This window comes from Felis catus, chromosome B1 (genome assembly GCF_018350175.1).
Source record: "Felis catus isolate Fca126 chromosome B1, F.catus_Fca126_mat1.0, whole genome shotgun sequence".
NCBI lineage: Eukaryota > Metazoa > Chordata > Mammalia > Carnivora > Felidae > Felis > Felis catus.
The window spans coordinates 103,936,602-103,962,092 of record NC_058371.1 but is presented as its reverse complement, the minus strand read 5'-3'; the positions used below and the strand labels follow the sequence as shown (position 1 = coordinate 103,962,092).

The window sequence follows — 25,491 nt, the reverse complement described above, 5'->3', positions numbered from 1 at the left end:
TCTCAGATGTGCCCTTTTTTTTTCCTCCAGAGGGGCGGGTGCCTGAGCTTGCTGCCCTATTTGATTGACAGTTCCAACGTATTCTCATCAATAACTGAATTTTAAGCATCACCTCACTCTATGTTAGGAAACCCTACATTCTTCTTTCTATTCACTTAGCCATCAAATTTTGAGACCTTGGCATTGTCTGTGATTTTCTCCATTTCCTGTCTTCAGCTAGGTCAGTTGTTCCTCTGCTTTTCCCTTTACATCTCTACTCTTAATCCCCTCTTTTTAAACTTTAATTTGTATTTCTTGTTCTATTACTGCTTTTGCCTAGAATATTCCAGTTTGTCATATGCTTGATCTTTAGGCCTCCAGTCTCTTCAATTTCCAGTGTATTAGGTACAGAACTGACTAATCTTCTCAAAGTGAAGTTCCTGTTCAAAAATCTTCAGTGGTTGCCTATTTTTGTTTTTTTGTTTTAAAATTTTTTTCTTATTTTTTTCTCTTTTTTACTAAATAATGAAATACAATTACCAGTGGAGGCTGAATTCTGTTTGGTCACATGGATAAAAGGATTTGTAATTATTTTAACATTAAACACCTAAATCCTTTCTGACCAATCATCTATATGGCAAGCTGCTCTAAAATCCCCTTAGGCATTAGGATTGGATGTATCAAATACATCAATTTTAATTTCCATGATAAATTATTGGAAAATTTTCTCTACACACTCTTCTGAAACCATTCAGGAGATTCGTTGACCTTTTGAAACTTATCTACAAATACTGAAGACATACTTGTACATTTTTTGAGCAACTTGAGATATCTCTGAATTTTTTTTATAAATTCCGTAATCCTTTTTTAAAAACATATTTAAGAAATTAAACATAGTTGAGATGTATTTCACTTATAACATTGTGTAAGTTTAAGGTATATAGGGTGTTGATTTAATACACTTATATATTGCAAAATGGTTATCACCATAGTATTGGCTAACACCTCTGTCCTGTGACATAATTACTATTTCTTTTTTGTAGTGGGAACACTTAAGATCTACTCTTTCATCAACTTTAAAGTATATAATTAACTATAATAATATAAATATAAATATATATAAATAATACAAAGTATTATTAGCTATAATCATCATGTTCTGCATTAGAGTCCCAGAACTTGTTAATCTTGTAAGAAAAGTTTACAGCCTTTAACTAAAACCTTTGTGTTTCCCCCAAACCCCAGCTACTGATAACCACAATTTTGGGTATTTCTTAGTGTGTATTCACTTCTATATTTAATTTTTTGTCACAATTTTAACTGAGATGCTACTATGTGCCAATGTACCAGGTGTTATAGATGTGATGGTACACAAAAATGGATATGATTTTTCCCCTTATCTAGCCTATGGACTAGCCTTTCTTACCACTTTGGGTTGAAATTTATGTTTTCACTGTATATTCTATTTTTAGAACTTGTAGATCATTTCCTTTGCTGGAGAAAAAAAATCTATTGTCTGTTAGCCAATTGCTCTCTTCCTCAAGAAGTAGGGTTCTTCTTTTCCTGCCTTTTCTTTTCTCATTGCCTAAAACATGATGGAGACCTTATATTGTCCTAAGTATTTTTCACGAGTCTCAGCTTATTTTGAATATAGCACTTTTGACACTGATTTAAAACATACTATGTATATAGCTGTGCATGTTTTTTAACTTTATGGTATATCATATGTGTTTTTCCATTTAATTAAATATATCTTGAAAACATAATATTTAATATCTGTTTAATAGTCCATCTTATTTAACCATCCCCTATTTTGAGCTATTTGGTTTGAGTCCAATTTTTTTTTCCTGTTCTGCAATTTTAAATAATGCTTCTATGAACATCCTGGTACATAATTCTTTGCCTGTGCTTCTGATTATTTCCTTATGTTGTACTCTTGCCTCCAAATACTGTCCATTTCTTGTGCCCAGGGACTAAGTAGACTGGCTGTTTTTCCAATCTATGTCCCGTGGATATATTTTTCACTCCGTGATCTTTAGAACTTTTTTGATGACTGACCAGATGGAGTGTTGCCCATCTGTGCCTCAAGATCTTCCACAAACCCCCTTAACTTATACTGTTGCAGCAGCCTAAGACCCGTGTAAAGACAGGAGAAGGAAGATAAGGGCCTACACACCTTGCGGGGTGATGATGATGGTAGGAAAGATAAACTCTAGTCGTTTTTCCTGGGGCTGTGCCTGTAGTGTGAGTGTGTGTGTGTGTGTGTGTGTGTGTGTGTGTGTGGTGGGAAGAGAGCAACTGTTGCTGCTTGATATAGACTGAATTGTGTCCCCCTTTCACCCCAGTTCATATGTTGAAGTCATAACCCCTGATATGATGCTATTTGAAGATAGGGCATTTGGGAAGTAATTAGGTTTAGATGAGTTCATGAGGGTGAAGCCTTCATGATGGGATTGGTACCCATATAAGAAGAAACACCTGAGAGCTTGCCTCCCCTCTCTCTACTGTGTGAGGACAGTGAGAAGTCAGCATCTGCAAGCCAGGAAGAGATCTCTCACCAGGAACCCAATCGGCCCACATCTTGATTTTGGACTTCAGAGCCTTTAGAAACGTGAGAAAATAAATTTCTGTTGTTTAACTCACCCAGTGTATGGTATTTTGTTATGGTAGCCCAACCCAATGTACTGTTGCAGTCAATTTGTTTATGATTCCCTTTGAGTTGGGAAAATGGTGATACACAGATGTTTTAGACTGCTACTGAAGATTAGCCTTAAAAAGCCTGAAACCCCAAACCAAAAAGCTTAGTCAACTACAGTGAAATATTTTGCCTCATTTCTATTAGTACTTCTTTAGTCTTGCTACTTTTTTCTTACTCTTCTTTTCCTTTGTGTAGTGTTACGGATGTTTAAACTACGTAAACTGTACACGCTATTTCATCTTCAGTCTTTCGTATGGATTTAACCTGTAGTTCAAATCAAGAAAGAATTGACTGATCATCATTTCAAAGAGAGTCTTTTTAAATATCCAGTCATTATATAGGCTATTTTCAATTCTTGCTAACTGAAAAAATAATTGAATATGGAACATTCTTTTTAGCTCCTCCTTTTGGTTATCAATTCCTGTTAAGTTATAATATTATAATTTTTCATTTTTATGCAATTTCTAGAATTTAATGTTTCAGTTTTGTTTGTGTGGTGATTGAGGAGGTTACTTACATATTGTCAGTGGCTTATAAAGGAGAATTACTTATGTAGAACCATGTTTCTGGCACCTTGTGGCATGGGGTTTTCTTTGTCCATGTTGACTGTTTTGCCTCATTAGGCATGCTGTTGTAAATGAATTGTTGGATGTAATTCATACCAAGAAATATTTGTCTTCTGTGGCCACTATGTGTTGTGGGGATGTGTGAGCTCAGAAATCTGTCGGGCTGTAAGTTTTCCTTTAGAATGTTTGAAGAGCCCTCAGGTGCTGTTGAAAGTGAAGGATAGGACTATTCTCAGGAAAACAAAGGTTTTTATTACATTTTCTCATGTAATGAGGATATCCAGAGAAAAGAAAAAAACAACAACAACAAAGCAATAAATTCACACATGTAGTGCCATATGCCAACAAGAGAAATGACTGACCAAACAGAAAAAAAGTCCCCAGTGGGTCTCCGCAAGCCTACGTTTATTTCCTCATGCTGCTTGTGGATCTTTCAGAGGGGAAATCAAACACCCCAACTCACACCAAACAAGTACATGTTCCTGGGGTTTGTGTGTGTCCCGCTATGAATCCAGAACATTTTCAAATAAACAGAGTAGGCTGTAAAAGTAGGAAATTAAATCGACTAGCCAAATATCCCTGGAGATTATGTTAATTATGTGTGTTAAATATTTATACTTATATTTATATATTTAGTGTGATTCAATAAAGATCTAAGAGTTGATACCAAAGCAGATGCTCCTAAATTGTTTGGCATTTTTATTACATGAAAATGTCTGATAGCCTTGAGATAAACTGTCATGCTACTAGGCCAGTCAACCGTGTCTCTGTTCCTCTGGCATGGCAGGCTGAAGGAATTGCCAGGGATGGAGGTGAAGAGTCCTGGCTCTCATATTTTCCAGAGCATGGAAGCAGTAGGATTTCTTAAGATGCCAGGTTAAACATTTTGGATATACCTTAAATGCCTGTGAAATAAGGAGCATATTCAGGATTCTACTGGCTGGTTTCTATTAACTGAGCTCCATAAAGATCTTTAGTTTTATTTGTCTCCCCTAACTCCTACACTGGGGTGAAGATGAATTTTTTTTTAATTCTTCAGTTCTATTGGAGAAGTAAGGTACCTTGGGCACTCAAGGAGAAGTCTGATGGGTGGCGTGCATACTTGTATCTGTACTAACTGCCTTTGGTAGCAATTACATTGAAATAAGTGTAGATGAGATGAAAATTCTAATCTAATTTAACTGAAGACTCACCAAATCTATCTTTTCACATCACAGTGTAAAGAAACAACTTGTGACTGCCATATCAAATGAAACTTGTTTTCCTGCCCACTTGATTGTTTTCTCTAAAAGAATCTTAATACTTTTTTTTATATGTTTTATTTATTTTTGACACTGTGTAAGCAGGGGAGGGTTGGTGGGGGAGGGAGGGCAGGGAACAAGGTCCTAAAGGGGGGTCTGTGCTGATATGCTGACATTGGCAACAAGCCAATGTGGGGCTGGAACTCAGAACCATGAAATCATGACCTGGGCCAAAGTCTGACATTCAACCAACTGAACCACTTAGGCACCCCTAAAAAAATCTTAATTCTTCATGAAATGTAGTAGGAGGTAGGTTATTTCTAGTTTCCGGCACTTTGGCTAAGATAGCAGAGTAGGTATATACATTTATGTAGTTACCTAAGGGGACTTCTCAGAACATGGGTTCAGACATTCTCAATAAAGTCTCAGGTTATCGAGCACCACCAGTTATCTTTCTGTATACATTTGACCTGCTTTGCTTAAGAAAGCACACGCTTTAAGCCCTGAATCTCATCAACGGTTTCTAGCAAGGTGCTGTTTTCTTCTAATATCCTTTGTAAATCTGGTTGTTCTTTTTATGTGTAATTCTGGAATGGTTTAGGTAGGAGAGGTTTTGGTCTTTCACTTGAGCACAGTAGCTTACTGTCTCTGAAGGTTGTGGGTCTCTGTCAGGCTAAATATGTATCTGAGTCATGGTGGTGGGAGGGATATTTTAAAGTCCTTTTCAGTGGGACTCACTTTATATTTGACACCTAATCTGAAATGTCTTCACTGGTGGCCAGGGCCATGACAATATCTGTGTAACGGCAGTAAATCTTCAGGAGACAACAATGATGGGCAATATCATTTCAATGCCTGGTGACCACATCATACAATGTCCCTGTTAACATTATGAAGAAGACACTGGAATATGCATAGCATCTAGCTGCCCTTGCTTAGGTAGAAAAAAGCTGGGATGAAGACTGATATAACAGTTTTAGAAAAGGAGTCTGGGGCCATGTATGGACAATAAAAGAAGTAGGTAGGGAGGCTCACATTTCAAGATTCAAGAGACTGTTTGGAATGACCAATAAGAGCAATAAGAGGCACTTACATATAGAAGCAACATTCTGGATTTTTTGTTCCAGGGTCAGGCAAAATTTGTTATCAGATAGGGGAGCCAGGTACCAGACAAGAACAAATCCCAGGGAGATAAGTGAAATCTGCATCAGAAAACTGAGTGGGCATCCACATATATTAAGAGAAGCAGGCTAAAAGTAGGCGAGGATGGCTCTGAGAAACTTGTCCGAGGGTGTGCTGCCTTACCAATGACTTTTGTTCATGGGAGATTCATCCACAGTGAGGGAAGCAGACCACTCTGATGTAACCACTTTTAACATTCATATTGATGCAGTTATTTTGACTGAGGAACATTTCATCAGGTAGTTTTGGTGAAGCCACATCAAAATGACTCTCAAAATACAAAAATTCCACCTTTTTATTAGCAAAAGTTATCCCTTTTATTTCTTCTATCCCTATCCATGCTTTACTTGCAAGAAAAATTTTACTTTCTCCTTTATTGTTTTATTTGCAAACTTTTTTTTAAAGTTTCTTTATTTATTTTGAGAGAGAGAGTATGAGCAGGGTAGGGGCAGAGAGAGAGAGAGGAAGAGAGAGAGAATCCCAAGCAGGCTCCATGCTGTCAGCACAGAACCTGATGCAGGGCTGGAACACACAAACCATGAGATCATGACCTGAGCTGAATCAAGAGTCAGATGCTTAACTGACTGAGCCACCCAGGTACCCCTTATTTGTAAACCTTTTATTATGTAAAACATTTATTATGTTTTACTTATCTTTCAAGTCTCCAACATGTTTTATACTAGAGAAGTAAGATGTGCTTCTGGAGGCAAATTTAAAAAATACAAAAATATGTATATTACTTTATAGTAAAGAAGTGAAGATTCTCTGATCCTCTCCATTCCCACCCCCTAGAGTTAACCACCATTAATAATTTACCCTGAACTTCTCAAGAATAGTCAGGTAAGATTTCTTGTACAGCAGTGGAAAAAAAAGGTTTGGTTGAGTCCTTAGGAGGTATTAGTCAAGTCTTTAGTAAGATGCTCAGCTGTAGCAGTATGCAAAAACAACTAAAATTCGATTGAAATTTTGGCTGAGGCACTGAGATAAAAGGTTTATGAAAATTAAAGATTAAGAGGAAGATTTTGAGAGGGGAGTATTTGGGTGCTGTAACTCTCCTAACCTACAGTGGGCAGGATGGAGGTGTTTGCCCTTTCATAATCAGTGGAGAAGGGCTTTGGAAAGTCCCTTTGAGTGTTGGTTGTCTGCTGGGCATGTCAGGCTAGGTCAGGTCTGACCCGTGCCTGAGCAAGCTAGTGGGTAAGGGGTCAAGTCTGATAAATCGGTTGAAGATGTCCTAGGTGACTTGGAGTTAGTATATACAATTGATTTTCAAGATGATATGAAAACTAATGATTCCATGATGAATAATGAATAATATCACATTCAGTATTTAGAAATTAAATACAGAAGCTACATTTTATTTTTTTAATGAAAAACAATTTTTTTTTTTTTTTGCTTTCCTGCCTCCTCCATGTATCTTATCTTTTGACTATTTCTCTGAGGTAATAGGGAAGCCTCTTAATAGGGAAAAGACCTATGTGGTTTTGAAAATTCACTTTAAAAAGGAATTTTTGATATGAGAGACTTAGCACTCTTAGTTTTATTTGAAAATGTAACATTTATGTTCAGAGTAAGGTGAAATAAAAATGTATACACACATCTTAAATAATTTTAAATAGAATGACGTTGTATAATATACATTTTTCTTTTCCATGAAATTTGAAATTTTAGTTGGAATAAAAAATATGTCAAAACTATAAGTCATTGAATTAAACATTTAAAATTGGTGAATTTTACTATATATAATTTATACTTTACAGAACCTGATTTAAAAAATACGTTTCCTGGGGGAAAAAATCTGTTAAAAAGTTATTAGACAGAGTAGAATAATTTGAGTTCCTGAAGCATAATTCAGAAGTGCCGTGCAAATGTGTGTTCATGATATTCATATATGAAAGCCTTGATAACCAAGTTACAAAATATAAAATATTCTCTTGCTTTTGGTCTATATTAATGATTTATGTTTGCTGTCTTTTATGTTTACTTTCCCACTCATTTGACATTGAATCCTAGCATATTACATTTAGAAACTGAGCAATCGTTTTCAAAAATATATGTTCTGTGCTTGCCAGATGGATTTGGAAACTCTCCCAGTAATGCTTTCATTGTCATAACCCACTTCACAATTCCATCATGAATGAGGTCATTAGGGAATGACATCATTTTCAATACCTCCCAGATTGCAAACCTTAAAAAAACACAATTACCCTTGTATTTATTTGTTTCTGTTAACATTATCATGTCCTGATTAAGCAAGACATAGTTCCTAAATCACACACACACATACGCACATGCACGCATGTGCGTGCAAACTCACCCACATGCACAAACACACAATGGAACTTAAAGTCATGTTACTGGAGGAATTTCTAAGGATGTATTTGGTCATGGGTGGTCATGAAGTGCTAAAAGTTCAGAAAATAAAGGGTATTTAAAGAAAGTAGACTGGCAGGAAGAGACCACCACATTCAGAAGGGAAGTAAGAAAGCTCTTTGGAGCTTCACTTCAGGACGCTATATAGAAAGTTGCTGCTCTCTTTAAATAGAGGAATTATGTAATAAGAGTCCCAAAATCCCCATTTATTTCTTCATATAGTCATACATTCATCAAATATTTGGGATACATGTAATGTGTAACAGGTAGAATAACCACTGGGCATACAGTGGTGAAGAAGTTAGGTGTGGACTCCACTCTTATGGAGCTAAAACTCTACTTGGAGAGATAATCAATCACTAACCAATTACAGAGATAATTTAAAATTTTCAAGTATGTTCAGGGTTATGAAAAAGAAGTACATGTTTCTGTCAAAGTTTACATCAGATGGTCATAAACTGATCCAGCGGTCATGAAAATCTTCTCTTGGCTTTGCTTTCTGAAATAACTAGGAATTAACTACTTGAGGAAGTGTGGTGTGTGGAGGAGAATGCTCTACAAAGAAGAACTTCATGTACATTGTCGAGACAGAAACGAACATCCTGTACTGTGAACAAGTTGATGGGACAGAACTCTGAAGCTGGGGAGGGAAAAGCAGCTCTCTCTCTCTCCAAAATGTTTCCTTTACCAGAAAAACATATTTGAATAAAAAGATTTCTTCCTTTAAAATCAAACATCTTTTGGCACTTGGGTGGCTCAGTCGGTTAGGCATCCGACTTTGGCTTAGGTCATAATCTCAACAGTTCGTGGGTTCGAGCCCCATGTCAGGCTCTGTGCTGACAGCTCAGATTCAGAGACTGCTTCAGATTCCGTGTCTCCCTTTCTCTCTGTCCCTGTCCTGCCTGCACGCACGTGTGCGCGCGTGTGTTCTCTCTCTCTAAAAAATAAATAAACATGAAAAATAGTAAAATAAAATAAAACATCTTTTAAAAGGATGAAATGAGGGGTGCCTGGGTGGCTCAGTCAGCTAAGCATCTGACTTCTATTCAGATCATGATCTCTCAGTTCATGGGTTTGAGCCCCACCATGGGCTCCATGCTGACAGTATGGAGCCTGCTTTCTCCCTCTCTCTACTCCTCCCCTACTTGTGCTTTCTCTCTCAAAATAAACTTAAAAAAAAAAAAGGTGAAATCAATTATATATTAAAGTGAATTACTTTTTAAAATAAACAATATCAAATATAATTAGAGTTTTAGACAATGGTTTGGGACTGAAGGGGATGAGGGCCATGACAGAACTATGTTGCTTATATACTCAAATCAGCAGATTGGCATTATGGTGGGGACCAGTTAAAGATTTGATCCCATACTCTGGTAATGTTAGATAATTTAATAGCATGCAACAGATAGTTCTAGAATGTCTGTTTTATCCCAGCCACTGGCTGGCCTCAGAGGTCTTGGCATGTCTTACTGCAGTGCCCATGTTGATAATGTCAGCAATAGTTGCAAAGACATGAATGAACAGCAATGACAAGATATGACCGCTGAACTCCTTTTTATTTCCTGCTGGGTGGCCCTAGTCTTCCAGATGTGTGCCAGAGATCATTGCAAATAGGAGTAATTACAGTCTCAGCTATGCTGACCTGCCCTGATGGAGATAACGAAAAAGGAGGTTTTATTACACAGAGAAATAACCTCCTCAACAGTGCCTACTAATGATAGAAACTTAAAACAAGACTCACTACCATTTTTGAAAACATAGGCTATTTAAGAGGCTCCATAAACAATTTGCTTTTCTGGGAAAGTGGCATGCGTGTATTTTTTTTTTTGTTTTTTTTTTTTAACTGTTTTTATCGAGGATGCTTGCATCAAAGAAAAAAAATCATTGGAATCATCTGAAGAAGTTGCTAAATATGCATTTGGTAGGTTGTATTACTGTATTACAATTGTACATGGTGCCTGCTTCTTATAAGTGGTTTATACCTCCCAGCTCATTGCCACGGGATTTGCCTGCTTCTTGTTGTGAGGAGTGTATATGTTCGCTCCTTTGCCGTATGATTTTGGATTTAACAGTGTAATTTTTTCTGGCCACTGGGATATGAACAGATATGACTACGTTACATCCAGTTAGAAGCTTTAAAGGAAATTCTTCTTATTTTTTTAATAATGTTTATTTATTTTTGATTGAGACAGACAGAATGTGAGTAGGGTAGGGGCAGACAGAGAGGGAGACACAGAATCCAACACAGCCTCCAGGCTCTGAGCTGTCAGCACAGAGCCCAATGCGGGGCTTGAACCCATGAACCATGAGATCATGACCTGAGGTGAAGTTGGATGCTTAACCAACTGAGCCACCCAGGTCACCCTAAAGGAAATTCTAAGAATTGGCTCAGCCTCTTGCTTTTCTTCTCAGCCCCCCAAATGGTATGCTGCACCACATAAGGGTTTCAATCTCAGCCTGTGTCTACGAATAAGATCCATACAGCTGAGCCAAACAGAGCCAATGTAGGTACATCTGTCTACTAGCTGCCTATATGAAACATTTACAAGAATGAAATGCTTATTTTTGAAGGCCTATGAGATTTTTACAGCTGTTAGACAGCAAAGTTGAAAAGTACAGAATTTGATACTTAGAGGTGGAGTGTTACCATAATGCAAACTTAAAATATGTGGCATTGATTTCAGGGCCCAGACAGCTAGCAGTTGGGAAACTTGCTGGAGGCTGAAAAATTGGTGACACATTTTATGCAGTAGCAAAACATTTGGTCAGACTGTTACCTGAGATAACTTGGAAGGCATACACTTACATAATAATGTACTTAAAGCTTTCTGTAAAGAGGATTTGAAATGTTACTAGTGTGAATTGGTTGTTAGAAGCTGCATTTGATAAAGTAATGCAAGGAGGAGAATGAGCTCAAGCATAAGTGACTTGTTTCACATAAAAGATGAAAGGAAACCAAAGAGCTGAGAAAGTCCAGGACCTAAGGGTTAGAAAATCAAACTGTTTCTCATCTCTGACTGGTTAAAAGATAAATTCTGTGAGCCACCAAGGCCAATTAAGATGCAGATTAGGACTCAGTTTAGGGACAAAGACCAAATTACTGGCTTGTGCACAAAACCTGATTGGATTAAGGTGTCCCTCAGTAAATCCTTTCAATTGGACAAAATGGCTCAAAAAAAAAAAAAAAAAAAAACAAAAAAACAAACCGAAGAGTGATCTCATGGAGCGTGATAAGCTCAAATACCTATATTTAAGTTTAGAGAGAGAAACAGATTTTATTTTTTTAAAGATGAGTGTGTCTATTAGTACATGGAATACAATAGAACAAACAAAATAAAGATATAGATATATAGATCTAGATAAAATGTTAAAAAAGTTTTAATGCCAAAATTATTGCCAGCCTGAGATGGCAGATGTGTGGGTTTTTTTATAGCTTAAAATGACATGTGGACTCCCAGCTCTCTCTGGGCAGGAAGTAGGCCAAAATCGCTGCTCAGCTCTAAGGAGGGCGTATTTTCCAAATTTCTATTCACATGTGGTCAGGAGGGTAAAGGAAAAGGAACGAAGAAGTTGGCATCAGCTGCCCTGGAAACAATTCTCTGAGGAGGTAATCTCAGGTTATAGACTCCTAATCAAAGACTTTCTTAAAATAGTTTTCCCTATCCCCAATGCCCTTTTGTTTGCCCAGTGGGATTTCAGAGCTTTTATGGACCAGCGAGGGCTGTGTGTTCTCCACTTTTCCATCCTTCAAATGGGAATGCTTATGTGTTTATCTTGCCTCTCTTCCACCATTGTATGCTGAGTGCATGTGGAGAAGATAATTTGTCTACTTAGTTCATATGTGTCCAAATCAAGAGGAGCTATTTCGACTTGCTGTAAATAGAATCATGAATTTCAACAGGGTGCCGGAGTGGCTCAGTCAGTCAAGTGTCCCACTCTTGATATCAGCTCAAGTCGTCATCTCAGCGTCGTGGGATCAAGCACCCCATCTGGCTCTGTGCTGACAGCATGGAGCCTGCTTGGGGTTCTCTCTCTCCCTCTCTCTCTGCCGTTCCCCCACTCACTCTCACTCTCTCTCAAAATAAATAAACTTAAAAAAAAAAAGAATCATGAACTTCAGGACAGATATTTTGATTTGCTGAAGCTTTTAGGATGTCTTCCTTATAGGTGTGAGTGAATTTTGTATGCCGAAGTGTAGAAAGTGAGTATCTTGACCAAGAAGGTGAACTGAGATAGATCATATTCACAATTACTCCCTCCTTCCAAGAAAGAGGATTATATATCATTGTCATTACTGTGTGACTTGCTTGCTCTTGTGGGAGGAGTATACATCCTTCCCCCATGTTCTTTGGTGTTGGCCATGTCGCTTACTTTGTCCAATGTAATATGATGTTTGCCACATAGAAACTGAAGCTTTAAGTGCAACTGTGTTGCTTAAGTTAGGCAGGCTTTTTGTTTCTCTCTTCTGCAAGTATATATGAAATTGTTTCATAAAGTGCTGCTTCTTTAGAGTGGCTGCAGGAATAGGGACACACATGGAGCAGAGACAAACAGAACCAACAGTTAACCCTAGTCACTGACATGTAAAATGAGCAAGAAATAAATGTTTATTTAGGAAGCCACTGAGATTTTGGAATATTTGTTATGTGGCAAAACTGGCTAGGGTAATATAGCACTTAAAAAATTAAGAGATTTTTCAATATGGATTTATTTAGTTCCATGAATTTGATCTTGATTTATAAATCTAAACTATTTTTAAGAGAAGAATATCAACGAAGGCTTTCATCCTGTGGGCTTTTCAGAATAAGCCCAGAAATAAACCCATGCTTGTATGTTCAATTAATCTATGATAAAGCAGGCACAAATATACAATGGGGGAAAAGACAGTCTTTTCAATAAATGGTGTTGGGAAAACTGGAAAGTGACATGTCAGAAGAGAGAAACTGGACCAATTTCTTACATGCCACACAACAGTAAACTCAAAATGGAGTAAAGACCTAAATGTGAGACTTGAAACCAGAAAACCCCTAAAAGAAAACATAGGCAGTAATCCCTTGAATATCAGCCTTAGAAACAGATTTATGGTTATGTCTCCTGAGGCAAGGGAAATACAAGCAAAAATAAACTACTGGGTCTACACCAAAATAAAAAGCTTTTGCACAGCTAAGAAAACCATCAACAAAACAAAAAAGCAAACTACTGAATGGAAGAAGATATTTGAAGACATACAGATGGCCCACAGAAACATGAAAAGAAGCTCAGCATCACTTATCCGGGAAATGCAAATCAAAACTACAGTGAGATATCACCCTACACCTATCAGAATGGCTAAAAGCAGAAAGATAAGAAATGACAAATATTGGTGAGGATGTGGAGGAAAGGGAACCCTCATGCATTGTTGATGGGAGTGCAAATTGGTGCAGTCACTGTGGAAAACAGTATGGAGGTTCCTCAAAAAACTAAAAATAGGGGCTCCTGGGTGGCTCAGTCAGTTAAGCATCTGACTTCGGCTCAGGTCATGATCTTGTGGCTTGTGGTTCAAGCCCCATGTTGGGCTCTGTGCTGACAGCTCAGAGCCTGGAGCCTCCTTCAGATTCTGTGTCTCCCTCTTGCTCTCTCTCAAAAATAAATAAACACTAAAAAAAATAGAAAAAAACCCTAAAAATAGAAATACCCTATAATTCAATAATTCTACCACTTGGTATTTACCCAAAGAAAAGGAAAACACTATTTAAAAAGATATATACATGCCTATGTTTATTGCAGCATTATCTGTGATAGCCAAGACATGAAAATGACCTAAGTATCTACCAGTAGGTGAATGCTTAAGGAAAATTTGATATATATCTATAAAAAAATGAAATGTTATTATTTGTGACAATATTGATGGAGCTGGAGGATATTATGCTAAGTGAAAAAATTCAAGATAGAGAAAGACAAATACCATATAATTTCACTTATATGTGGAATCTAAAAAATAAAACCAAAAAAACTGACAAATACAGAAAACTGGTGGTCGCTAGAGGAGAGATAAGTGGGAGTAGGTGAAATAGATGAAAGGGATTAAGAGGTACAAACAGGTATAAAATAAGCCATGGAGATGAAAAGTACAGCCTAGGAAATATAGTAAAAAATATTGTAATGGAAACATATGGTTATTATTCTTACCATAGTGAACATTGGGCAATATATAGATTTGTTGAATCACCATGTTGTACACCTGAAACTAATATAGCATTGTCTGTCAACTCTACTTCTAAAATAAAAATAAATAAACAAGAAAAAAAAGTAAAGGATTTTTCAATATTGATTTGTTTAGCCCCATGAATTTGATCTCAACTTATAAATCTGAAGTATTTTTAAGAGAAAACTATTGATATAGACTTTCACTGCTGTTTTATAAAAGCTTGCATATACTCTTATGTTTTTTCTTTTTTTTACCATAAAGTTTAATAATGACAGGCTATACACAGAGCATTGTTTCTAAGGGCAAAACACAGTCTTATGGTCGGAATGGCTATCCTCAGTCTTTGGTTGACATTAAGTGTCAGACTGCCTAAGGCTGTTTAACATCTCTAGGAGCCAGTTCTCACTGAGTTGTAGTAAAGGGTGAAAGGACTCCATCTGACAGAATGTTGTTGGTAAAACTCACTTAGAATCTCTGTTATTGCCACTATTATCTCTGTGGCTTCCTTCAAAATCTCTGGGCTATCTACTCAGGAGATATACCAGAATAAAAGGGGGTGAAGAAATGAATGTGAGATATAGCAATAGAGTGAGTACTCACTGAATAATAAATAAAATATTTATTTGGAGTTAGCCAAGAGATCACCTGATCATCTATAATTTCAATCTTTTGCCTTATGTTTCCAAAAGACAAGTGCCATTTATATTCATTTTCTTTCACATTTCTAAAGTGTATTTTGTGATCTCCATCAAGTTGCAACTTTTAGAAAACTTGTCAAATAATCTTGAAAATTCTCGAGTTGAGGTTAACTCTTCATTTCTTTTCACAATCAAGCATAATATTTACTAAAACAAATATACAATTCATAATGTGGATCTTTCTTAAAAATAAGACCTTATTTTATTCAGAGAAATGACATTATCATTCTAATACATTATAGTATCATTATTATAGTACAGTTCTAAAATAATGTTAGAGGTACAGCATTACTTTGAATATTCAAGATAACTTGAAGTTGTTAGAAAAAGTTGATAAATTAGGGAAAACAGATACCATCTTTTCAGTGATTTATAGAAGAAAATATTTCCATGGTCACAAAAATCGATTCCTAAAAGGGAATATCTATAGATTTCAAGGGCTCAGTAAAAAGATATCTATATTTAGAGACAGTATTTAGTGAAATTTTTACTCTTCTGTCTTGGATGAAGATCTTTGTAATATTTGACCATATCCAAACTTATCAGAGGTAAAATGCTGAAGATTCTAAAACTAAGAAAGCTATTACTTATCTTTTGTCATTCTAAGAGAAATATCTAGGGTTTAAAATATTATTTTCTAGGAATTTGGGGTCTTGGCTTTTTAGAAATACAGATGTGGGAAATTAGTGTGATGATAATTTGGTTATGAAATCAATAGGGCATGACCTCAAAAAAGATTTTTAGGAATCTTCCATAACTTTGATTTATTTGGTATGGAGGCTAAAAATATTTTTTCTTTTTCTTTTCTTCCTTTGTTTTTTTTTTTGTTTTTTTTTTTTTTTTTTGTTTTTGGAAACTTAGGAAAGAATTATGCTTACCTTTGACATTTATTTCATTCAATATAAAGTATGTGGATTATATAATACGCTTAATTTAAAAACAAAGTTTAAATTTTCCAAAGACTTCAATTTCTACTACGAAAATCTTCCATGAAGCTGTTTTACTATTTGTTTCTTATAGGAAAAGATATTTCTGGAATTGGATTTACTATACTGAGGCTTTCTCAAATATGGTTGTTTCTTACCACTGGTACATCTTATACTAAACTTAGCTACAAAAAAGCACATGTCACTGTGATCCCAATTATATGCTATCAATGAATGGTGTTGTGTAAGGGCTCACATTTTGAGGAACATTTCTAAAGATTTCCTGAGGCCTCTGAAGAGATCTGAAGATCTACAACCACCAAAAATGGGCTGATATATTTTGGAGATTACAGCACGGTAGTGAACAGCTTTGGGTATTGAAAGATGGAGTTCGACTACCAGCTCTGTCATTTACCAGCTTAGTGGCCGCAGGTAAGTTTCTTCTTTTCTTTAAATCACAATTTCTTCATCTGAAAAAGAACTGTAAAAATATCTAGCTTACAGTTTTGTTGGAAAGCTTAAATAAGGTATTGAATGCAAAAGTACCTATTGTGTCTAGCACATTGGTTGAAACTCAATAAATAGTGGGAATAATTTGTTTTCTCATTTATGTCCCAAGACCCCATTTGCTTGTTCAGTGCTTGTGGTTCACTGTTCAAAATCTTGGAAGAATAATGTATAAACAGTTAACTTTTGATAGCTAATTAGCATGCTGCCCATTAACATGTGTTCTGTAGCATAAAATATTAATCTGATAAACTATATGTGTGTGTCTTCTTTAACTACAGGATGGGCTTCCTTATGTTTGTTTGGCTGCCAGAGATTTTTGCTCTTGTATCTACTAACTTTAATCAGTGAGAGAGGTGCTGGGCAGGAGCAGGTGCTAGGAATTGAGGTTAGTGAATGAAGTCAGGCTGGGAAGAATTAGGGTGGTATAGAGGTTGGTGGTAGCTTCAGAGGGGAGGAGCAGAGCCCACCCATCAGGGGGCAGGGACACAAAGAATAAGGCTTATCTGGGGGAAAAAGGATTGGGGCCATCACAGTAGTGAGTAGGAAAAGAAGGCGAGGTCAGCTGCCAGTGGGAGGTGGACAGCAAAACAAAAGATGTTCCTGTTAGAACAGAGAAAACTCACCCTGGTCAAATATCTCTGGTTCTGAAGTTAATCATTTTTACTGGAGTGCCAGAAAAATTCCCTCTTATCTTTGTATTTGAAATACCACACACAGATTATAGAGCCAAGTATTTTATTCCCTTTTTACAGATGGGTAGATACATTAAGTGATAAAAAATTAATAGATTATTATATTTTTGTAGCATAGTGAAGTAGAATCCAATACCAAAATTAAATGCTCTTATTATCCTCTTATTTTTTTGGCTATAGATTTTTAACTAGATCTCCCACCATGACCCTTGCTGCCTTCCCAGTTCAGTAATGCTAGAACTATAATGTATCTGTAGACATGTGCTTGCCTCCCAAAGGGAGGTCTAGACAATAATAACTGTGTTCAAGTATGTAGAGAATTTTTATAAAGAGAAAAACGACCAGCTTTTACCCCCATTTTTCACCGAAACCAACCTAACAGGAATAATACATTAAAAAAAAAAAAGATTTAGGCTAGAAATCACATACAAGTGCACATGTGTGTGTGTGCCCCCTCCCCCCCCCCCCCCCGCCACACCCTTGGTACTAGCTAAAGTTTTGACAGGATAGTAAAAAAAAAAGTTTTTCCTGGAAATTTTAAAGATTTGGTAGATAATTATGGGAACAGCCATTACCTAAAATCAAATTAATAATACCATTGAAAAATATGAAGACATTTGGATACTTTATGTTGTTTTAGTTTATGCTGTCAACACAATCCACAAAAATATTTGAAGGCCACCTACTCCTAGCATTGTTATACATTGATATATTTTGTTAGAGCATCTGTTTGTTGACTTAGACAGTGTTACAGATAGCTAAGATGATTTGACAGAAAAGAATGTTTTACCTCTGGTTAATTATAAAATATATCTCAGATGTTCCTGTAATACATAAAATACCTAAATGTGCTTTCTGATGATTGAAAGATTTCCTTACCAAGATGATGGTGTAGAGAATGTGACTAAGAACACAGACCCCATGTCAAATAGCCTTGGTTCGTACTCAGTTCTATCACTTATTAGATAGGTGACCTCAGGTCATTTGATTTTTCCCACTTCAGTTTTCCCATGTATCCATTGGGAATGATAGTAATATTGATGCTACCTTCTAAGAACAGCATGTGTTGCAAGTAACAGAAGGTAAAACACATGAAATTACTTGGCATAGAGTAAGAACTCTATGTGGCTGTTTTCATTATGACTGTTAACTGATTTCCTAACCTTGGGAAAGACTCTTGATTTTTATGAGCAGCAGTTTCACATGTGTAAGGGGCAGATAAACCCCTACTTTGTAAATTTGTCAGTAGGAGTACATCAGCTTCTAGCACATGATTCAGTATTAATAAAAATGTTTCTCTTATTATCATCTTAATAAAAAGTATTCATTTTCATCTAAGAAAATGAAACTAATTGTCTTTCAGCAGCAATTTGTCTAAATTTGGAGACTTTACCAAGGGTGAGTAATATATGCATAAGTCCACCCAACCCTTCGACCTGTCTAGGTGCCAACACTGTCACTCTGTAGGATGTGGGGGCTGTTATGAACCACTTCTTTTTGGACAATTAGCGGGGAGGTTATGGTCCCAGGAGTAATTCAAATGGGGCCCTGCAAAGTTACATAGCACAGGCTGACTTCCTTTTCTGGATGGTCCACAGATGGCTTCTGTGGCTGATCCCTTCTGTGGACAAGGAGCTGTGCATGCCAGGAATGGTCTAGGGCATTGGCTTGGTTCCCACACGGCTGGCCTCTTGGCTGGCCATCTCAGATACTCTACTGGCACCCTACAAGGCATCTCCCCTCTCCCTGCAGCTTCCTTCCCCGGGCCCCTAAGCCCTCAAAGGCAAGGCCCCATCTCTTCTATCCATCTCTCCAGATTGAGGTACCAGGACGTCTACTTTTCCCTCTATTTTCTCTCTGGTCTTTTTTTTTTTTTTTTTTAAGTTTATTTACTTTGAGAGAGAGAAAGAGAGGGCTTGAGCAGGGGAGGGCAGAGAGGGAGAGAGGGAGAGAGGGGAGGGAGAGGGAGAGAATTGACCAGGAGAGGAGTAGAGAGAGGGAGAGAGGGAATCCCAAGCAGTCTCCACGCCGGCAGGAGCGCAGATCCCCATGTGGGGCTTAAACTCGCAAACCCTGAGATCATGACCTGCTCCAAATCAAGAGTCTGACACTTAACCTATTGATCCACCCAGGCGCCCCTGGTCTCTACTTTGGTATACAATCCATACACTCCTCACCTCAGGGACTTCCCTTATAAAATGTAAAAGCCCAATTTGGAAATCTTTTTCTTCTTAAAAGACCCGATGTTCCTGGAGGCCATGGGGATGTTGCTGCCTGTTAGGCAGATGTCAGAAGGTGCAGGGAGGAAAGAAAACCCCAAGATGAAGGGGAATTTTCTAAGAATTTCTCTCACCACTCACATAAGATTAAAATGGTGTTTCCTGGTCCTCTAAGTATGCAGGAGTGTGGACCTTTGCGTCTACTTGACCACAAACACTGTTCTTCAGAAATTCCATCAGCTGTGCATTTTAGGAAGCTGTATGTCTTAGATTGCTGTAGCAAAGTACCACAGATTGGGTAGTTTAAACAACAGAATTTATTCTCTCACAATTCTGTAGGCCAGAAGTCTGAAATCAAGGTTCTGGTGGGATTAATATCCTTATGGAGGTTTAGAAACCATTTTTTTTTAATTTAACAAGTTATTTTATTTATTTTAGTGAGATTAAAATTGATTTGGGCACACATTTTAACATTACTTTGCAGCAAAATATTAACCTACTATCTGCAAGCTTTATGCCATCAAGGGATGTCCTATTATTAATCTTCAGTGCCGTTTCTGTTGACGTGAAAGGCTCCCTTTACGGTCTACATGTCACAGTGCTTGTAGAGATATACTATTCTATTTGATCCATTAGGACTTTCAGTGCTGCAAAAATCATGGTTGACTTTAGATATTCCTGTGAGCTATGAGTATGTTACCTGATTTGATCTCTGTAATAACCCTAGCAGGCAGGCACTGTTATTTCTACAATTCTATAGAGGAAGAAACAGAAGCTGGCATGAGTCACATAGCAAGAAAGGCCAAGATTGAGACTATCAGGAAGGTCTCCCTGTAGAAAGCAAGCATTCTGTGTTAAACCACTTGAAGTATGCTGTCTCACTTGATGAAGGACTTTCAACTAGTTATTACATGAGGAGGTAATTAAGAAAGGTCTCAATAGCTATATATATTCACATAAAATGGTTCATATTTTATATGGAAAGGTCAGCCCCTCATATCCTCATTCTTATATATTTGGCTATGTGCTTTTCCAAACACATGAACGATTACAAACAGCAAGTTTAGAGGAGTTGGGGCAAAAGTACTGTCAGAAGCAAGCACACAGTTACAAACAAGGTCATGTGATATGTAGCAGTGAGGGGGGAAAACAGAGACTCTACCAAAAAAGTAAAGGAGATAAAAACAAAGCATGATAAAATGAAACAGAGCATGTCTATAAGGGAAGGGATCCCATCTGTCCTGTGCACCACTGAACACCCAGTATGCAGAATAGCATCTGATATCTGGTAGGTGTCTGATACATCTTTGTTGACTAAAGGAATAAATAAATTCATGTTTGCAACACTGCGAAAGGGTGAGGAAGTGGTATGAAGAAAATTATTTCTCAAAGCATGTTCCTTGCAACCGTAGTTGCAAAGATACTTCTAGGAAAGAATAAAGATCATGTGGTCTAGTTAGTTATGTATGCACTTCATATTATCTTCCGATCTTTTTTTCGGCCATACAAATAGCTCTGGTTTCTGCCATGCAAATTGCTCAGTTAAGAAAACTGCTTAACTTTGTTTAATCCCATATTGTCCCAAAAAACCTTTCTCATGTAGCACCTGAAAATGTGCTTGTTACTTGTGTTCTGAGGAAATGGGAGGGTATGCTTTGTGAACACTAGCGTAAGGCCAATGGTTATACAAGTTTGTTATTCCTGAGGGCGCTACCATTTTAGAATTAGTACAAAAATGTATTTCTGCACTATGTACTTTATTTTAGAAGACAAACTGTTATAAATTTTAAGAAGATATGTGATAATACAAAAATATGTTTTGATACTTAAAATGTTAATATTTTAGAAATCTAGAAAAATACCTCAACTGGCCTTCTTTCTGCTCCCTGACCCAGGAGGTTGATTTGTATAGACAATATCAACAAGATTCTTTGACTTCTAGTTGCCAGTGAGGGGTCTGGTGGGAGATCCTCAAGAAGGATGTATAAGGTCAGGGTGTCTGCTCCCCTGCTTCCCTCTCTGCCCAGTCACTTTGGGATGGCTGCCTCTTCTGACCCAATAATTTTACTACTGGGTGCTTCCCTACACAATATGCTTTTTCTCGGTTCCAGTAAAATTCCCTCCTTTTGTACTTTCTGATCTACACAGCCTCACTGTTTCTAACCTGAGATATTGTACTCTTCTGTGGTTTCCCTATGGCCAGCTCACTCTTTTGTTAATAGGTCTTTCATTTAAACCCTCCTTGGGGGCGCCTGGGTGGCGCAGTCGGTTAAGCGTCCGACTTCAGCCAGGCCACGATCTCGCGGTCCGTGAGTTCGAGCCCCGCGGAGGGCCCTGGGCTGATGGCTCAGAGCCTGGAGCCTGTTTCCGATTCTGTGTCTCCCTCTCTCTCTGCCCCTCCCTCGTTCATGCTCTGTCTCTCTCTGTCCCAAAAATAAATAAAAACGTTGAAAAAAAAATTTTAAATCCTCCTTGAATTATCCTAATTGTGTATCATTGGCCTCCTGTATATTGTTTATCTTCTACTTGAGCAATGGGCTATTTGAAGTATATCTATATAACTAGACAATATAGTTTCTAATCATCTTGACATAATTTTTGAAAATTGGATTAATATTATTTTATTTTAAAATATCTAAAGGAAACCTTTAAAATAAAAGTTTTGTCAGATAGTTCAGAGTCAACCCTGACAGTAGAGCTTACTGGTTAGATACAGAAACTCTAGAATGAAATTGCCTGGGTTTTAATTTTATTTCTGTCTCTATTAACTGTGTGATCTTGAGCAAATCATTTTTACATCTCAGGTTTTCAGTTTCTTTATCAGTAAAGGAGAGACAATAATAATGGGTGGCCTAAGGATTGTTATGAAGATTTTAAAAGTTCGTATTTATAAAATATTTAAAATAATGATAGGCCCATGTTAAGTGCTAAGCATTTGCATAATAAACATTATGATTTTATTGAGTGCCTGTTGTGTTCTAGGCAGTTTGTCAGATACTTTTTCACACTTTATCCCATTTAATCCTCACAGCCATCTTGTGAAGTAGATGTTATAATATAATTCATTTAATAGAAGAAATTAAAGTCAGAGTAGTTATGTAATTTGCCCCTGTCCACCTGGTAAGCAATGAAGTTGAGATTTGAAGACAGATTGGAATATCGTTATTGAGTTAAATCACACACACACACACACACACACACACACACACACACACACTATATATATACATAGACACACAGACATATCTTTACATACTATATATACAGTATTGAATACTCAGTATTTACATTTATAGAAAACTTGTGCCTGGCACATCATAGATACTCAATATATGATTGTTCCTTCATCTCACTCCTGATTTCAAATTTTCTGCTTCTTTTTACTTTACCACACTTCCTTCCATCTTATAGGTAAAGGAGTGAAATGAACTTTCCACAAGTCTTGTGAGTATTAACTAAAGAGAATGCAATTTATCCCTATTGTTGAACCTCCCTTCCCCTTCCAAGATAATAAAAACATTAACAGCACACTTGTAAAGATACAAAATTTGGATTTTCCTGAATGTACTAAGCTGTTAACTTGGAAAGCCATGGAAACCTGTGATTGCTGTAGTGGATGCATCCCAGATAAAAAGATCAAAGGTTATCACGGGACTAGCCAGATGTCACCATAAAGAACTCTGCCTGTTTTCAAAGTAACTGATGGATGATGTGAGAACTTCCATTGGAATGCCTTTGAATGTTCTACACAATGTCATAAATATTAGAAATTTTATCAGTGGGTCAAATGGGTTTGAGGCAATAAAACCTTGTTAAATCACCATTCACTTATAAAACATTATCTCATTTTATACAAACGTAATTAGGAATTCAGTAAGAAGGGGCCTTTTCTAGACATCATTGTAAAATTTATCCATACCACTGCTATGGCAATCTTCCACATTGAATTTGAAAATATCTTCTGAGTTAAAGATCTTTTTTCATTCTAAAGTATTACCCTCTTGTGTTATTTCCCAAAGGGTTTAACTGTCTTGCAAATGTCATATAACTAGTAAGTGGCAGAGAATGGATCTAATATAATAATATATATTATATATATATATATACACACACACACATTTATATATATATACACACACACATATATATGTAGAATATATATAATACATAATGTAATTTATATATGTATAGTATATATATACATATATATGTATGTGTGTGTATATATATATATATATATATATATATATATATATATATATATGTTCTATAAGAGTTACTAGCTCACAGATCTAGAGTAAGCATTTATTAGACGTAAGTTTTAAGTTTCATTATTTATTAGCCACTTCTGCCCTTCCCCTATCTATCTATCTGTCTATATATTAGTCAAGATTTATCTTTAGTCTAAAGGCTCATAAATGATTTGACAAGGTAGCCTCTTGTGTCTCCCAGCTTTATTCCCTCCCCTCACATTTGTGATATTAAAAGGTCTTTTCTGATTAATAAACAGGAAGAAAAAAGAAAAGTTTTGTTTTCTAGCTTCTAAGTTATCTCATTGGAAGATGTCTTCAGCATCTACATTTTATTGTATTTTCAGTTTCTTCACTAAATGTGTTTATTCTAACTTCAAGGTTAGTAATTATAGTAGTGAAACCCTCTTACTCTTTGACTTCTGACTTTGTTTTAATTGGGCTTACTTTTAAACAAAAATCAACATGTATATCTTTTTCATTCCATACAGTAATTATGGACACTTTTTAATCTTTAACGGAATCACTATGTTATATGGCTATTTGCTAATAAACCTTTTTTTCCCCCCTGGGAATAGGGGCTGATTCAACTATATTTCCAAAAGAGACCAATGATTGATTCAGCTTCTGGCCCCATTGGATACTTGAACAGCGGATGAGAAAATTTCTATTCTCTTCTGGATTCTAGCCAGAAACAGGATCTCTGTCTGACCTCCAGGCTGGGGCCTTCCTGGTCACCTTGGTTAAAATCTAACTGTAAGTGCTGACAGAATTATATAACAGTTGCTAAAGCTATGTGAACTTATGGACTAACAAGTCATTTGTCATATATTGGAGATACGTGGGAGCCTCAGCACCAAGGGGAAAGGCAGGAGCCCTTCGTCCTGTGAACCATGACCCAGACACTGGTTGGGTTTCTTACAGTCACGAATATTGAATAAGTCTCTGTAGAAGCCTGAGCCTTCTGCTCAGTTCCAGGTGGACAGTTTTTTGTTTTTGTTTTTTAATGTTTATTATCCTTGAGAGACAGAGAGAGAAGACAGAGTGCAAACAGGGGAGGGGCAGAGAGAGAGATACACACACACAGAATCCAGAGCAGGCTCCAGGCTCTGAGCTGTCAGCACAGAGCCCAATGCGGGGCTTGAACTCATAGATCACAAGATCACGACCTGAGCTGAAGTTGGACACTTAACCGACTGAGCCACACAGGGGCCCCTCCAGGTGGGCGGACTTATCCCTTTGAGGGATAAAAGCATTTGGTAATTTCTCAGTGATAACCTTAGCATTTTATGGTGGGGAAAGTGCCAAGACTCTTTAGATTTACCATACACTATTGTTGCAAAATGTTGTATATTCTTTTTCTTTCAGGATAATTTTTCTCTTTCTCAGAGACCCCATTTAGTTCATTTCTGGAAAGTCAGAAAGTACTTCTGAGGAATGATTTTATTAGAAAGGCAAACCATTTGATCATACCTCTAAAGATCATGGCAGAAAAGGGGATATTACTTTCAGAGCGAAGGACATTATATAAATGAACTCATCCACATTAGATAGGACATTTTAAAAAAAAATTTTTTTTTCAATGTTTATTTATTTTTGGGACAGAGAGAGACAGAGCATGAACGGGAGAGGGGCAGAGAGAGAGGGAGACACAGAATCGGAAACAGGCTCCAGGCTCTGAGCCATCAGCCCAGAGCCCTCCGCGGGGCTCGAACTCACGGACCGCGAGATCGTGACCTGGCTGAAGTCGGACGCTTAACCGACTGCGCCACCCAGGCGCCCCAGATAGGACATTTTTTAAATTAATTAATTAATTTATTTTTAAAGGTTTATTTATTCATTTTGACAGAGAGAGTGAGTGAGCATGCGTGTATGAGCGGGGGAAGGGCAGAGGGAGGGAGAGAGTCCCAAGCAGACTCCTCACTGTCAGTGCAGAGCCTGACTCAGGGCTCAATCTCACAAACTGAGAT

The 25,491-nt window shown here is 37.1% G+C and overlaps 1 long non-coding RNA gene across 10 annotated transcripts in view; it reads left to right on the top strand.

Annotated features, from left to right (window-relative positions):
• Positions 1–25,491, top strand: part of LOC109499002 — a 130,409-nt gene that overhangs the window by 35,302 nt on the left and 69,616 nt on the right. For all 10 annotated transcript variants that reach the window (XR_006596825.1, XR_006596823.1, XR_006596818.1 and 7 more), the window contains 2 exons: positions 15,945–16,282; positions 24,100–24,277. This is a non-coding gene — a long non-coding RNA (uncharacterized LOC109499002). The remainder of the gene's footprint in view (positions 1–15,944; positions 16,283–24,099; positions 24,278–25,491) is intronic.